General features: G+C 49.5%; 1 long non-coding RNA gene across 3 annotated transcripts; it reads left to right on the top strand.

Moving 5' to 3' along the window:
- Positions 1–4,847: 4,847 nt before the first annotated feature.
- On the top strand, positions 4,848–12,692 carry LOC103661320. Of its 3 annotated transcripts, none has more exons than XR_568030.2 (5): positions 4,848–5,103; positions 6,887–7,028; positions 8,266–8,489; positions 10,143–10,204; positions 11,801–12,692. It is a non-coding gene; the product is annotated as an uncharacterized LOC103661320 (long non-coding RNA). The 3 variants fall into 3 exon arrangements; XR_568031.2 differs by having other exon boundaries at positions 9,900–10,204; XR_005835662.1 differs by having other exon boundaries at positions 4,848–5,119; positions 9,900–10,204.
- The last annotated feature ends 362 nt before the right edge of the window (positions 12,693–13,054 follow it).

The following is a 13,054-nucleotide window of genomic DNA, read 5'->3' as shown; positions in this document are numbered from 1 at the left end:
GAGGAATGTCCCCTGTGTAGATTTCATTTGCTTGGCAACATTGGCTGGCTGGCTGGAGCAGGAACAGGCAGAGGCTGGAGGTTTCAGGGCACTTCATCTAGGGTCACCCTAGTGAGACGGCTGGAGCTGAGATAGATATGAGCCAAAAGGTTCCAGGGGCTCTACACCAGAGCCACCCTGGCAGAACAGCCGGAGATGGGAGTAAGCACAGGCCAGGTACTCCTGTGATGCTCCATGGGGCCACGCTGGCAGAACATCTGGTGCTAGGATGTGGGCTGGTAGGAGTTCCAAGGTACTCCATACTGAAGCCACTTTGGCAAAACAGCTGAAAGTGGAGCAAGCATGGCCCAGGTGGTCCTAGGACACTCCAGGCTGGTGCCACCCTGGCAGTATGGCTAGAGCTGGGGTGGGTGCAGGCTGGGACTCTCCATGCAGGGGGTACACTGCTGGGACCACGGCAGCTGAAGCAGGCATGGGCCAGTGGGCCTCAGGGTGCTCCATGCCTCAGCCACCCTGGTGGGATGGCTGGAACTGGCCAGAGCATGGGCAGGCAGGCCTCTTAGGGGGAATGGCTAGAGCCAGTGTAGGCTAAGGGCCAACGTTCACTAAGATGGTGCGCCAGGCAGAATGCCTGGGCCCTGCTCCCATCTGTGCCACCAAGACACGGAGGAAACATAAACAATGGTGCTTGCCAGTGCCTCTGAACCCACAGAGAGTTCCAGAAGTTTCCCCCCAATATTGGTGGACCCTCTAGTGTTAGTAAATGGGTTTCCTTACTCATAGTCTAGTTGCCCTTTAAACCACTGGGGTGTTGGGGGGGGGGGTTTGCTTTGCTGCAGATTAGGCGAATCTGCACCTGGGTCCCTCAGTGCTGTCTCTCCCTATCATAGTTCACAGCATCAGGAGTGGGGTGCCCAACATTAATGTGTCTCCATTTCTCCTGCCATTTCCTATGTGGTCCCTCTATCCTGTGTCAGGTAACAACTGTTCCATCAGCCCTCAGGTGCTTCTTCAGGAAGAATTTTTCTATGTGTAGGTATGGATTCAGTGTGTGCATGGGAAAAGGTGAGTTCAGGATCGTCCTATGCTGCCCCCGAGGACGCCACCTCCTGTAATAGCATTGTAGAAGTTTTAAAGTATTATAAAAGTATTTTAAAGTATTGTCTTCCAGTTCGAACATTTGGGTCATCTATGGTTCTACTCTGGTGACATTTCTTGTCCTGATTACGGGTGACAGTTCCTGCTTCTTTCCATGTCAGATATACCGCTTTTCAAATTTTAAGCTGTATGTTGTGTATTAAAGAACAAAGACTGAAGGAAACTAAGAGGTAGCACCATCTCTCAGAAAGGTCACACTTTTTCCTGTCAGGCAGCTATGCTAAGGACCTGACCTCTTCACTAAACTGGATTTTTAAATAGTTTCAGGTCCCCTTCTGGCTCTAAATATCTTGAAAGGAAAGGCTGTCCTCAACTTCCAGCAGGGCTTTGGGACTCAAATAGCACAAAACCCAGGTCTCTTTGCTTTCTGGTCTTACCCCAATTCCAGTTTGGGGTGATTTTATATCAGCTTCTTTCTCCCACCCACTTTCCCATTTTTTGGCCTAAAATGGACTCATAGATATGTTAACAAATAGCTCTTAGGCTGCTTCCCCAACACTGAGCACAGATCAGAACAGGGGAGGGGAAGTGTGAGCTGCATGCACACATGCTCCATGAAGCCTGTGGTGATTTCCCTGCAAATCCTTCAGATGCCGCAGGAATTGCCCCTTAAATCCAGTGAAGGAGATCGCAGGATCCCAAAGAGCCTCCTCTTCATTCAGATATTCCATCATGAAAAACATAACTGAGTTTCCTCAGTGGGTTCAGCTGAGAAAGAAACTTCTTCAGGGAACTGGAAGAATCTATAATGTTGCATTTTAGACATCGGGGATCAAGGTAGCCTTGAAGAATGACTTTTCGATTTTGAAAGACTGACAAACCTCGATTTCAGAAACTGATATTTGGCCACATGCTAAGTGTTGTAGTCCCTTAATGCTGTTTGGAATCTTAATGATTGGATTTAACTGACTTAGAGCTCAGTGCTGTGTCTTGACCAGAGGGGCTGGTATGTCTCCCCCTTGTGAACATCAGCTCTTTGATTCTTGTAGCCAGAACACCCAATCACCCAGCAGGAAAGGATTTGTCTGGCAGGAAAGTCCAGTGTTAGGACCGGAACCTTACTGCCTACTCTCCTCACTCTTTGTCACACGGGGAGTGTCCTACAGCACTATCAAGCCTGAGGAATGATTGCTGGTGCCACTGTGTCCACATCCCCCGCCACCAACACTCCCAGCTCCCTTGTCAATCAATATGACACGTTTGGACCAGCATACAGATCAAGGGATGAGAGACATTCTTAATCTTGAGCCTCAGGGACTGTGCCAGTTTTATGAGACTGCAGATAATGATGGCTGTCCTGTCCAACTGCATCGTCTGTGCCAGGCTCTGCTTTAACAGAGGCATCAGCTCACTCTGGTCCATATTTGTGTATTTATTTATAAGGCAAGTCCTAACTTTTACAGATATGTACCTATTTAATAGTAGCTGAGGCATAATGTTTTGAGCTTAAATATGAAACGTGCGTACTCAACCTAACAGCCTAAATGTCTTAAAGCAGCAATCAAAAGAAACCTGTCCGAAGACAGCAAAATATGAACTGCAGAACTGAAAAGAATGTGGGTGTTCACTGTAGAATTCTTACCATTCTTCTGCACCTTTGAAGCTTTTCACAAGTTGCTCAGGCTGAAGGGGATGATCATTTGCAATGATGCTCTCAAACTTTGACTTCCTACGGAACTTTCACAAAGCCACTAGTGGGAAAACACATGTGTAGCCATGTTTGAAAGCTTATCATTTATAGATTTAAAAAAAATAAGAAAGTCTCATTTTCTCTGAACAAAATTTAGAAAAGAGACAAAAGGAAGAAAGAATCCCTCATAAGCTCACTTATGTAGCCGTTAAAAACTTCCTCTTCTGAGTCTGCCTTTTCAATCCTTTTTGTGTATACATTTAGTTTTGTTTTAATATTTTAAAGCTTTAAAACCTTTTAAAAATTTATAATTTTTTAAAACATTATAACCTTTTAAAAAATTGTAACCATTTAATGTGTTATAATATAAATTCTAATTTGTGTAATGGCTGTATGGTGCTCTATCATATTAAGTTCTATAAATGTACCATACTATAGTTCCCAAACTAATTACTCACAAAAGCATCTGGGAACATTTTTTTTTTTTAATACAGATTCTTAGGACTCACATACCAAATAAGAATCTCCAGGGATGCTAAGGAACCTGAATTTTTGAAGCTTACCCTTTGACTGCAATGCAATTTAATTAACCTACATACTTAATTCACACATACTTCATTTATTTAATCCACTATTGTTGAATATAGAGTGGTTTCCAAGTTTTTACTATTATAAACAACAATCACAATAATACGGATATTTGTAAGGACAGGTGCCACTCTGCATACACAGGCATTTGTTTCCTGAGGATAATAAAGTGGTTTGTTTTTTAAAAAACCATGTAGTGATCAGGGAATTACAAAGTAACTGCAGTTCTCAGTGCTCACCCCAACAAAAGCAAGCAACTCCATGGAAGACTGGCAGTCATATGGGCTGACTTGGCTACTTCAGAAGGTGTCAACTGGGAGATAAAGAGTCCTAGCAACCCTAAAAAAAAGCAGCTCTCAGAGACAGAGGTCTGCCTTCTCCCTTGTCACCATAATCACAAAGGTCCTGCTCAATAGGGCCCCCTTGAGACTATAGCACTGAAATTGGCTCTTACTATCTTCAGCTATCTCATGTTGCTATTTTTAAATTCACATTGGTAGTTTACATGGTATGGATCCCCAAAAGCAGTTTCTCAAGCTTAGTCCCATAGAGTCCTAACTATTCTCAGGCATCTTGAAGTGCAATACATTTAAATGTTGTAATTCCACTTTGATGGTAATATACATACATTCACGTTCACCAGGACAAACCACGGTATAGCCACTGAATTACAGGGCCTGCAGTCCTATGTTTACAATCAAAATGACACAAGGTCACCACCCAAAACTAAATCGATGTTACCCGAACTAGGATCTGTGTACATAAAACCTCAGGGTTCCTAGAGAATTTCTGTTCCTTTAAAAGGTTTCTATACCTTACTGGAAATTGAGACCCACTGACATAAAGTGGAGGGGCTATACTGCTCTCCTGAACCGCACTCCGCAGAAAGGAAGGCTGCACAGTGCTGCACACCAGGCCAGTTCTGAGAGGTCTGCACCAGGCCTCCCAGCCACAATTCTTGGACCCTTCCCCAGAACCATGAGCATCAATTCCTTGCCTTTTAACTGCCTGACAGAAACTAACGTTCTGGGTCTCAAGAAAACGTTCAGACGATCAGGCCCAACCCACTCACAGCTGGTGGGAAAAGGGAGGCCTGGTGATGGGAAGTGCCTTAAGCGAGGTCAAAACTAGAGCCTAAACCTTCCATCCCAACGTCAGTGCCCTGGCCAATCTGTAGAGAAGGCTGATTGGAGACCCCACGTACCTCATTCCCACCATCCGAGACCCCTTTCTGTCCTTCCCTGATACCCAAGGTCCCCGCGGTCCTCTTCAGGTCGGCTCGCCCCGCTCTACTCCAGCTCTCCACAAGCAGTCCACACGCCCTAACCGCATCCCCACGGTTTCTAGTCTTCCCGGCGTCTACAGTACACGCAAGCTGAGAAAGCCCCACCACGCAGAGACACCCTCAAGACTAGCGACACCTCCGCGTGTGTAATAAAGTCGCCTTCCAGGCGCATGCGCCACCGTATGTCCGCGCGCGTCAGTGACGTCACAAGGGCGCCATCTGCGAGCCCGCGCGCCCGCGGCCCCAGCTGAGAGTTGGAGCGTCAGTCTGGCGACGTGGCGTGGCGCGCCAGCTCGGGCGCAAGAAGTCTCTTCAGCCCAAACTTTGAAGAGAGATGTTCTCATGGCCGAGGGCTGCTGAAGAAAGTGAAGAGAGGTAAAGAGTGAGCGTCGCCCGCGGGAATCGTCATCAGAGCGCACCGGAAGCGGCCCGACGATGAAGAGTAAGCGGGGTTGAAGGTCTCTAAGCTGTGGAGGGGTGGGATGTGCAGAGGCAGGTGCTGGTAGGTGAACAGGGTCGCAGCGGAGTCCGAATGAAACTGCTGGGGGCATTGTCCCGCAGTACATAAGTGAACCCGAGGCCCAGAGTCTCGGTGGCCTGGCTGAGTCCCTGACCTAGAGATGGATGGATGTCAGAGCTGGAGACAGGTCCCCAAGGGATCTGCTTAGCGGTGCTAAAGGAGGGCCCCTAGGCCTGGGACAGACTTGGCCACTACCTGGTGACAGTGGTTAAGGCCCTGAGCCTCTCTACAGCCTGGTTTCCATTCTGTGAGGTTACTTATAGTGCTGCCTGCCCAGCCTGCTGTTCTGGAAGGACCCTTGTCTGTTGGAAAGCGCTGGGAGCGTGCTGAGGAATGATATCCTAAGCCAGGACTTTGGGAGTTGAGCGGAGAATAGCTATGCCAAGGAAGGGAGCAAGCACCCAGGGCGGTTATAAGCAAGGGAGTGTAGACACCGTTAAAACTGGTTTTTGGACCAGTATGTTCATTTCCACCTCTGCCACTCCTATCTCTGTGATCAAGTTATGTGTCTCAGCATATCTGAGCTTCAGTTTTCTCACGTGGGTTATAGGAATAATATCTACTTTAAAGGATTGTTCAGGAAATACAATGAGATAAAATGTGCAGCTTTTAGCCAGGTACATGACAAGTAATGAGTGCTCAATAACTGTTAGATGTGTATTGTTCCAGAAAAGACTTTCAAGTCTAGTGGACACACCTGTGACAGTTGAAGCAAAGTCATTCCTGGGGTTGCTCTTTAGCAACAGGTTTTAATGCCATTCTTGCATTTCAAGGAGAACCAGACTCTGAATATAATATAATATAATATAATATAATATAATATATTGTATAATATAAACACTTTGGTTTACTTGTTCACGAGCACTCAGGGAAACACAAAGGAGCTAGGGTGGAATTTGCAGTGTCGTGTGAACCACGTTTTCTAGTCTTTTGACCCTTAAACCAGACCTTTGTCTTACACTTATTCCATTTACACCCATACTCTGTCCCCAAAAGCCATATTTTTCTTCATCAGAAAGTTAAGTAAGGAACAGAGGAGTGTGGAGGTTTTTAAGGTTGAAACTACATTGATCGATATATATATTTTGAGCTTGAAGAAAGACCTACTATGTTTTATCAGTGTAGGACACCACCTGTTGTATGATAGACCCTAATTTCATAGATATAAATATCTGAAAATCCTCTTTAAAACATCTTATAGTAAACAAAATAATATTTCTAACCAACTGCAACCAGGGAAGCTCTATCATATAACTTTTATTAAAGATTTATTTATTTAATTGAGAGCGCGCGCACTCAGAGGGGAGGGACAGAGAGAGACAGAGAGAGATTCTCAAGCAGACTCTCCGCTCAGCAATGCGCCAGACACAGGGCTCGATCCCAGGACCCCAAGATCATGACCTGAGCCAAAATCAAGTGTCGGACACTCAACTGCCTGAGCCACCCAGGCACCCCGAGAAGCACTGTTTGAAAGCACACTCTTGGACCTTCTAGGACGGGTGGCCAGAGGGTAGAGTAAGAGGCATCCAAGAAAGCTGAGAAGCCTGTGCTCTTTGTAGCAGCCCATCTTCTCCTATCTCTAAATAAGCATAGTTAGTTTCATAGTTAGAAAGGTCGTGGGTCTTAGAGTCATGCCCAACAGGAATTGATCATTTCGTCTTGTTTGTTTGAATCCCTGGGTGTGGTCTCCCATGCCTTTTCTCAGAAAGAGGCCAAGGAGTTGGATGCAGAGGTACAGTGCATGGCAGGAAGTCTGGGAGCAGCGGAGGTGATGGCAAAGATGGCTCGATACCCCAGTCCTGCTTTAGATGTCCTTTCCCACATCTCACTCCTCATCCTTCCAGTAGGTGGGTTCAGCTCAGTCACGATCTGCTGTTCTGATGGCCTCTTTCCATATGCCGGCCGCTGTTTTCCTCGTTCGGTTAACTGGGACCTCTTGATCCTGTGTCGTCTCCCACTGTGTAGGGGACGCTGGGCTGTGCCCACCTGCCCTGGTGAGCACTGTCATTTGTCTTTGTCACTGTGCCCCCTTGCCTCTTGAAGAGGGCAGGCAGTCACATTTCCTCAGGGGAATGTATGGATTATATCTGGTGCTGCCAAACATGCTTTCTCAGCTGGGCAGAAGCTCCACTGGGGGCTGCTAATGAGCGAGTTCACCTGAAATCAAGATTTTAAGAGACTGGTACACCTTCTTCATGAAGAAGGGCCACTTAGGAATTTAAAAGAAGCAGCTAGTTGTCCTGTCACAGTAGTAATAGTGATGATAATGGATCTTTAGTGAGTATCTAAAGGGGCAAGGCTGACGCTGACTGCCATCCTTACTGGGAGCTGCCTTGAAGATTGAGTGTATCCCATCACACCCCCTCCAGCCCCGCTTCTCCATAAGGGAGCGGGAGTATTGACACATTAGCTTCACAGCGTTGGCAGCCTGGTTAGCATAACAGGGGTTCAGGAAATCCCCAGTCAAGAGGAATGATCTGTGTAGACAGTGCCGCCTGGGCTGTGGCCGACCTAGGACACGGGCAGCTGTATGCGGAGCAGCCCGGTGGAACTCCCAACGTGAGAGGCCGTGACATTGGAGTTCTCTCAGGAATTACACACAGTTAGGACAGTTCTTTTGCCCACCAGGTGGTACCATTACCCAAGTGTGAGGAGCATGTCCTTCGAGGCCATCTCTTGGTTCTACTGCGAGCTTCCCTTCATCTGGTCACAACTGACTAAATATTGTTGTCATGCATTTCTCAGGCTTTCCTCCCTGCCAAGGAGCAGAGAAGTCTTTGCTTCCTCATGTAAAGGGTTTTGGGGTTTTTTAACAATCCTCAAAATAACCTCAGCGAAATAGAGTAGGGAGTTGAATTTGGACGTGGCTGTTTTGTGTGGCAGTCACGAATTGGTATTTGAACGTGACTTTCACATCTGGACAGCTGTGGGTAGCTGACATTCAGCAGTGAGAGGCTGTGTGAGGCTCAGTCGGGAGACAGATGGGTCAGTGAAGGCATCCCCTCTGTGGTGTGTAGGAGGACCTGGGGTCTGGAGCGCCCCCCACCAGAGCAGTGGGCCCTGTGCCACCTTGTCCCCATGCAGCTTCCGGGAGCCCAGCAGGCCGAGGCCTTCATGAGGGCCTTCCTGAAGCGAAGCACGCGCCACATGAGCGAGCAAGCCCGCGAGCACCAGCTGCAGCTCAAGGCTGTGGTCCTGGAGTACTCCACTTGCCGGAAGTGAAAAGAGAAGAAAAAAAAATCCAAAAGCCTCTCTGCCAGACAGAGGAGGGAGCTGCGCCTCTTTGACACTAAGCCGGAGCAGCAGAGGTAAGCCAAGCCTTTCCTGCCTTTCTACCTAAGGCAGCTTCATCTTCCTGGAATGGGTGTGGATTTGGGAAGCCCAGCAGCAGGGCTGGGAGCCCCTTTTCCCTGAAGCTAAGGGAGCTTCTCCCACTGCTGCCACAAGGGGGCAGCCTTCCATTACCAATTCAGGCTAGGTTTGCACTTGGCTTTTAAAGCAGGGCACCCTGAGGCTCTTGCTGTGTTATTGTCTGGCTTCTGTCCTGAACTAATGAGATCTGTACCACAAGCCAGTCTGTTACCCATGGCAACAGGCTGTTTGTCTTTCAGCTTTCCTAGAGAAAGAGGAGCTGGTATATCTTAATATATGCTCTTTATAGCTTTGAATAGCACTAGACAGAATCATCCACGGGAGTTTTATTGCCAAAGAGCGTGCTGTCCCCATGTTTCAGAAGTTTCTGAAAGGGACGCATCACTACGTGGGAGGACATGTTCCTCCGTCCAGCGGACATGCATCCCGCCTTGGCCACAGTTCTGCATATGCTCATGTTCGGACTGTTTGTAGACTTCTGCTCCAAGATCTGTAGCTGAATAGCCTCCCACATCCCACAGGACAAAGTCAGTCGCTTTGTCCGTGACCCCGCTTGCAAAAAGGCTGGGCGTTGAGTGCAGCAAGGGGCGGCTGGTGCCCAGTTTCCCTCGCTGGTGTCTGCACCAGTGGAGCCCACTTCGAGTTCAAGCCTGAGGTTCTCCTTGGTCTGACCTGCCATTTCCTGTAACAGGTTTCCAGTGAGGCACCAGCGCAGTAATACTGACCGCAGAGGAAGCCTCTGAGGTCCTTTCACCTGGTCCCTCCTCTTTGTCCCACCACTTGCTCTCTCAGACGGTTCCCATACGTGGGGACATGCACGGCAGCCAGCGTCTCCTGTTCACTCCCCTCCCCAGGGTCAGCTCTTGTAACAGGAGTCCTCAGAGAGCAGTGGTTCAGCAAGACTGAAGTTTATTGCTCTCATGAAAAGACCAGATGAGCAAGCCCCCCGCCCCGGCCCCGGGCTGGTGGGGCAGCGCCGCCCCCGGAGCTCCCTGGCTGCTCCCTCGCTGCTCCCTGTGCCTGCTGCCTCACGGTCTAAGGGCCTTCTGGGGCACCAGACATCCAGGCTGCATCTAGCCAGCGGGAAGGATGGAGGGCAATGGAGGGCACCTCCTTCCTCCCCTCCTTAGCCTCAGGAGGGTTCTAGCAGCAGAAACCGAGCCTCAAGAGGTGGAAGCACTTGACTGTCGTCAGTCGGGTTATCGGCTGTAGAATTAGGATCCACACCCAGTCCCTACTGACCGAGGTCGGGGTCCTTGGCACCAGGCCTCGCTCTGTGCTCTGCTGACATTATAATCCCATGCTTGTGTCACCTCACTTTTTACTTCTTTCTAACTTTGCCACAGATACAGTCTTTTTCTCCCTCTGCATGAACTCTGGAAACAGTACATCCGGGACCTGTGCGGGGGAGTCAAGCCAGACACGTGAATTGCATTTCTGAAGCCTTGCCCCTTGGGGCAGAACCCAAGTCTTACGATCACTGTAAACGCAGCCTTCGGAGCCAGCCGGCTGCAGGAGTTTGTAGACCTGTGTGCTCCCTTCAGAATCTTGATCGTGGTCAACACTGAGGGCTTCTGTTTACTTCCTAGGCAGCCACAGATGATTCAGGCCAAGCTGTTAAAGGCAGATCTTCACGGGGCTCTTGTTTCAGGTAACTCGCCTAGGAGCCCGCGGTCACCCGAACGCCTGCACCGTCCCTCAGTGGCAGCGTGTCTCTGTGCTACAGGGCTAGACACACTCCTGGTCACGTGGATATTTCCAGATCACCGACGAGGGTGGGAGATGGAGTAGCTACCCGAGCCAGTTCTGGCCCCTTTTTGGATACACCCTAAATGGTCTTTGTGTGCCTTTCCACACAGGGATCCCTGCTGCTCTCCCCAGGGGCACAGCAGCTGCTGGCACGTGCCCCCAGCCCTGAACAGAAAGTCCCTTCCATCCATTTCCCCATAGTTTCAATCTCAGCTGTGGACTCCCAGCTCCCAGTGTCCTCTCCAGGGCAGACCTTCCCCTGAACATCTTCATTCATCCAGCTGCCACTGCACACAGCCACCCACATGTCCAGTAGGCGTCACAACCTTTCCATACCCAAAACCAGTCCGCCTCCTCACTTCAGCCCCTGCCCTGTGTTCCCCAGCTCCGTTCATGGTACCAGCGTTTACCCTGGTCGTTCAGGCCAAAAACCTGGGTGGGATCACGTTTCTTCTTCCCAGTCTGTCAGCACGTGCACGCCCCCGAATCCAAGTCACCACCATCTCCCCTGGATTCCTGGAGAAGCTGCCTAACCCTCTCCCTGCTGACGCACTGCTTATCCCCCAACCGGCCAGCCAGAGGGAAGGTCTTATACCAAACCTCGGGCCATGTTTGTCTTCTGCTTCCTTACTGTGATCAGAAGGCCTCTCCGACTCTGCTGAGCACCAGGTCTGACCACATCGGCCTGCTTTCTGCTTCTCGCACATCAGGCTTGAACCCACCTCGGGGCCTTTGATTTATTCCTTCCCTCTGCCCAGAGTTCTGTGTGTTCACAGACTGACGGCTTCTCAGTATTCAGGTCCCTACTCAGATGTCACTTCCTCCGAGGGCCTGCCATCACTGAAAGTGACCTTCCCCCCCATTACCTTGTGTTTTTTCTTCTTAACAGTTACCACTATCAGAAAATGCAGTCATCTGATTTGGTACACATTCCCCTCCTACCGTTAGAACATCAGCTCCTTGAGAGCAGAACCTAGAACAGTCTTGTTCACTCCCCTGCCTGGCACCAACCTCGGACAGTGCCAGGCACATAGTAGGTGCTCAGTGAATGTCTACAGGACACACGGGGGCATGGGTCAGGAGAGCTGAGGGGCCGTTCGCCCCACTCACTGCTCCACAGCCTGTAGCAAGATTCCATTCTGGCCAGAGTTTGGGAGGTCATGGGAAGGCCATGGTGGACAGGTGTTCCTTCAGATCCCATCCGTGAGACTTGGCCCCGTGCCAGCAACTTGTGGGTCTTGGTGGTACTGGATATACACGTGACCTCTTGGCTCTGTAGTCCTTCCCAAGACCCCCGTGGCTGCAGGCCCTCCAAAGGACACCTTGTCAGAGCAGCCCAGAGGCTATAAAGCCACAGGCAGGGGATTGGGACCTTGAGTTCTCATGCACTTTGGTCCCTGGCCAGCTGAGGAGCCCCTCCCCCCCGCCCCCACCTAGCTAGCTGTGCGGCCCCCAGCACCACTGAGGCTGAGGCCTTGAATGCCCTTTTCCTTTGCAGTCACAAAATCCAAATGCCCCTCCTACGTGGGTGTTACAGGAATCCTTCTACAGGAAACAAAGCACGTCTTCAAAATCCTCACCAAAGAAGACCACCTGAAAGGTGTGTAACCGTGTCTCGGTGTTGTGGCCTGCGGCCTACCCGGCTTTGTCAGCCCTCTCCTCGTGGCTTCAGCGGCTCAGTTTGGTCTCTCACATCAGCAGAGATTGCAGATGCCTACTGACCGTACATTCCATGCCTGCCCAGAGCACCCTCTGCCCCCACGGCTCTCCCAAAGGCAGCATGGAGCCCAGCCAGCAGCCACAGCCAGATATGACAGGAGGAAGGGCTGCGTGGCTACGCTTGCAGATACTTGGGTCTGTTTCCATGCCTGAGGCCCTCCCCTGCCCCAAAGCCGCTGCTCCCCAGAGCAGTGGACAGGACAGACAAGGGAGCTAGGGTAGTGCCTGTCCCTGGAGTTCCAGGATCTTGCCCTTTCTGCTGACCCTTGGGGTTCCAGGAACGCAAGTGCGGGCTCACCCTCTGGGTGGGCCAGAGCTCATTGTTCTAGCAGAGACGAGCGTACGCAGCCGGTCTGTCGAGATTTCCACACCCCTTGCCTGCAAATCTGAGATTGCGAAACCACAGTGGGAGGTTTTTGTTCCTTTAGTTTTGGAGTTTGGTTTTTCTTGCTGCTTCCTTCCGTTTCCCTGTATATTCTTGTCTCATTTTAAACCTCAGAAAGAGGTGTCTAGGTGTCCTCACTGAGTGTAAAGCCATGAGTCTGTCTGAAAATTATATGGGAAGACCTGTTTCTAGCACTTTTTCTGGGAGTTTGGCTTAGAGCCTTTGACCCTGAAAATTAGGTGTTGAGTTATATTTAAAATCTGAATAAATCGGTCATATGGCAGAATAATACCCTGTAATCCCGGTGTTGCTAAGCTTTGTGGATCCCCGTTTCTTACTAGCTTATGTTCTAATACAGATATTCTAGGAATAGTATTATGCATCAATGTGAACTTAAGGATTTTTTCCTTGTCCTTTTTCTCCTGGGTTTTTTGGTTTTTTTTTTTTTTTTTTTTTTTTTTTTTTTAATTATCCCCAAGCTAAACTGTGTGTTCACAGTGGAAATTGATGGCTTCATTTCCTACATTTATGGAAGCAAATTCCAGGTTCGGTCAAGTGAGTGATCTGTCAAGAAGTTCAAAGCCAAGGGAACAGTTGACCTGTGAGCTGTTTGCCGTGGACCCAACTGTTTTGACCCCAAGCATCAGG

Source organism: Ursus maritimus, unplaced genomic scaffold (assembly GCF_017311325.1).
Source record: "Ursus maritimus isolate PB19 unplaced genomic scaffold, ASM1731132v1 scaffold_19, whole genome shotgun sequence".
NCBI lineage: Eukaryota > Metazoa > Chordata > Mammalia > Carnivora > Ursidae > Ursus > Ursus maritimus.
This window is presented reverse-complemented; position numbering and strand designations above follow the sequence as displayed.